Raw genomic sequence first — 3,484 nt, forward strand, 5'->3', positions numbered from 1 at the left:
TAAGCAGGAATAATTATAGATTTCATGTTATCATGTTTTGGGCAATTTAAATTGCCTCTTTTTTGGTTTTTTATTTTATTATTTGAAAACATAAAAGAGAAAGGTTTGAGTCTAAACTCATCGTAGCAGGAAAATATTAAAAACTGGTGAATTGATCTCCAAAAGGGAGACAATGACCCACTTAAATGGTTCTTAGTTACCCTCAGCCAAATGCCTCCACACATGGTTCCACAACTTTAGAGGGTTACCAACCTTGTAGTAGGTCAAGATCCGCATGAACAGTCGAAGTAATTGTTTTCCAGTTGCCCAATATGATGCCTCATCTACAGCTTCATGCCACTCTTTATCATCGTCTAGTAACCCTCTAGCATAACATACATTCCGAAACTCTTCGAACATCACATCACCAACAGTATGGAGGGCATCAAAACTTGATGGACCTCGTATAACATTAACCAAAATCCTCAAGTAATAGAGATCACCAGCAGATGGGTGGATGTAAGTTATCCTTCCTATAGCAGTGACCTTTTGTCTTGGTGTCCAGATTATTTCATCACTGTGGTATGTAAACCTACTCTGAAATTCAACAAAGGTTAGCTCTCGGGCCTCTTCATAAGTCTCATTTGCGACCATCCATGCTGTGAAACATAGTCCTATCTATATCTGGTCTTCTTACAGTCTCATGCTGTAAATTGGCTGATTTCTCATACAGTCTACAGGCAGACTTCCCACTTGTGGAGTCATTGTCGGGTTTGGAAGACAACCTATAAGTAGTATATTATCAGATAATGGATAAACTCATGTATTGCCGTCACGTCAAAATAGAGTCCGGCTTGCCGTCACGTCAAAATAAAAATGAGTCCCAGAGATAGCATTGAGATAAAGTCGACCTGCATATAGATTAACACAAATTAACACATGGAAATATGAAATCTCCTAAATATAATACGAAGCTATTCACCTCCTACAAACTTAGGATTGATGTTCGTAGCCACCATCACTCTAGGTTGGACAACACCAGCCTCCAGCCTCTTGTGGAGTAGCTCAGCTACACTGTCGAAAACACTGACGCACACAGTTGCATCGCTGCCAAGGATAAAAATTGTTCACATCATCTCCTCTTACAATTGTATATTATCTCCTAAATAAATAATCAATTATGGGCAGAAAATTACTTATATACTTTGATAGTAACCATCACTCGCTGAGTTGTCTGAGCGTGATCATTGTACGTTGTCCTGATATCAGAAACCTCACCAATGATGTCTGTAACAAAGATAATAATACCGTATAAGATAAGATGTATGAATACATAGATAAACTTCTAACGAACGAAGAAGAGATGAGAGACACACCTGGAAGATGAACGTTAGTGTTAGCTAACGCCATGAGTTCCTCAAGAGTTCGGAACCTGAAACAGCTCAGTAGGGATCGGATTATCAACTGCGGCCACTTCAACCATCTTTGTAAACTCGTTCAGCCGGATAGACATAGACACAACAAAATCACAAAGCTTGAAATGATTGAGCTGATTGCTGCTTCTAGTCACATCAAATCCACTAAGCTCATACATAGCTCCTTCACGTAGAAGTTCTCGGAATGTTAAGTTAAGCCGATGGACAGAAACAGATGCTTTGGATAAGAGAAGACTGCAGAAGATAAGGATGTAATCAGAAGCTGTAATCCAAGTTTAAAACAGATAAGAGGTTTAAACAAAAAAATCTCACCTGATCATCCAACAGAAGCATATCGAGACCCATTAGTTCACCGCCCTTCTTAGCATTCCTAGCTTCCCAAAATCGGAGCAGGCGTGTCACAACGATCCGAGCACAACGTCCTCGCCTCAACTCGGAAAGGGAGATCTGGGGAGCAGCCATAGTTCACGCCGGTATGTGTTTGAGTTATGAGTAGGAAAAAAAAACCTTCTGTGATAACCATGAAGCCTTGAATACCTATTTATAGGATACAAATCCTGAAGAATCCGAAGAGATCGAAGGTTCTGGTGAATTGAGGAGTAGTGGGGAGAGAATTTACTGAGATTAAATGTTGTGTTTATGGATTGAACATAAATCGCGATCCGTTACTTGATCTCTGTTCTACGACGATGAAGATGATGATATTAGGATTTAGTTTCGTGTCAGTAGACGGCGTGGAAAAAGAGGAGTGGTTGTTGGGCCCAAAATTAAAAAAAAAGCCCAGCATAAACATCAAAATCAGAGAAAGCCAACCCAAACCAACAAACAATAAACACAAAACCCAAAAGATAAACGCCTTCCGTAAATAATCAAACGTATGAGACGGTGCTGACGTGGAGATTCTCCTTCCCCTGCGGTGATGACGTGGCAGGCCAGTGAAGGGAAGTTCTCCTTTATATATCTAAAGTATATATATTTTCCATTCTTTGCTTGCATGAGAGCGTGGATTTAATGACTTTCCTGTTTAAAAAGATTTTTTTTGGAGCTTAATTGGTGCTTACATAGTTATCTAAGATTTCTTCTTCCCCATTTAAGTGTTTTGGTATATTTGGAGCTTGTGAAAGTCAAATATATCAGAGAGACACTTGTATGTACGTAGCTTGTAACTCGACGGTCTGCTCCTATGGTAGTATTTATTTTCATTTGGCTTTTTGTTTTCTAGGGCAGTTATAGATAGCTTTGATTTTTTTTTATGGTGAACATTTAAGTGTTTTATTTTTGGCCTTAACGTATTCGGACTCGAATCATTGATAACGGTTTTATAGTTAACGACATATAATGACATTAGTATGGCAGAAAAACAGTTAAGTGGAGGAATATTAACTCTGTCCATGGAGAATTATATGATCGATTGATTAAGTCTGTTTTCAGAGCTCTGTACCTAGGTGTTCTGCAATTGCATGGTAGCTAGTTTGTGCTGATGTTTTTTTTTTGGTTTTGGGTGATAATACGTAGAAGCTATGTTATGTATTCCTTTCAAATTCCAATTATCATTTTCAAATAATGTAAAATGTTCTGTTTTTATCATTCCAGAGAATTTGAGTCATATGGTCAACGCTTTTAAGGTATGGTTGTGGGTTTAAATATCTTATAAATATAGGTTTAAACCTGACATTAGATATTTGTGTGGGATGACGTAACCTCAATTATATTGTTGCACTAGGATAATCGCATCGCGTTTTTTTAAAAAAATTGCATAATATGTTTTAAGCAGGAATAATTATAGATTTCATGTTATCATGTTTTGGGCAATTTAAATTGCCTCTTTTTTGGTTTTTTATTTTTATTATTTGAAAACATAAAAGAGAAGGTTGGAGTCTAAACTCATCGTAGCAGGAAAATATTAAAAACTGGTGAATTGATCTCCAAAAGGGAGACAATGACCCACTTAAATGGTTCTTAGTTACCCTCAGCCAAATGCCTCCCACACATGGTTCCACAACTTTAGAGGGTTACCACCTTGTAGTAGGTCACGATCCGCATGAACAGTCGAAGTAATTGTTTTCCAG

General features: G+C 37.9%; 2 long non-coding RNA genes across 2 annotated transcripts; one reads left to right on the top strand and one right to left on the bottom strand.

Annotated features, from left to right (window-relative positions):
- Positions 1–724: 724 nt before the first annotated feature.
- On the bottom strand, positions 725–1,267 carry LOC117133778. The gene is made up of 4 exons (XR_004457791.1): positions 1,176–1,267; positions 962–1,086; positions 816–890; positions 725–764 (listed from the first exon to the last, which is right to left on the bottom strand). It is a non-coding gene; the product is annotated as an uncharacterized LOC117133778 (long non-coding RNA).
- A 554-nt stretch (positions 1,268–1,821) lies between these two features.
- Positions 1,822–2,193, top strand: LOC117133678. The gene is made up of 2 exons (XR_004457617.1): positions 1,822–1,888; positions 1,963–2,193. It is a non-coding gene; the product is annotated as an uncharacterized LOC117133678 (long non-coding RNA).
- Positions 2,194–3,484: the final 1,291 nt, after the last annotated feature.

This window comes from Brassica rapa, chromosome A04 (genome assembly GCF_000309985.2).
Source record: "Brassica rapa cultivar Chiifu-401-42 chromosome A04, CAAS_Brap_v3.01, whole genome shotgun sequence".
In the NCBI taxonomy this organism is placed as follows: Eukaryota; Viridiplantae; Streptophyta; class Magnoliopsida; order Brassicales; family Brassicaceae; genus Brassica; species Brassica rapa.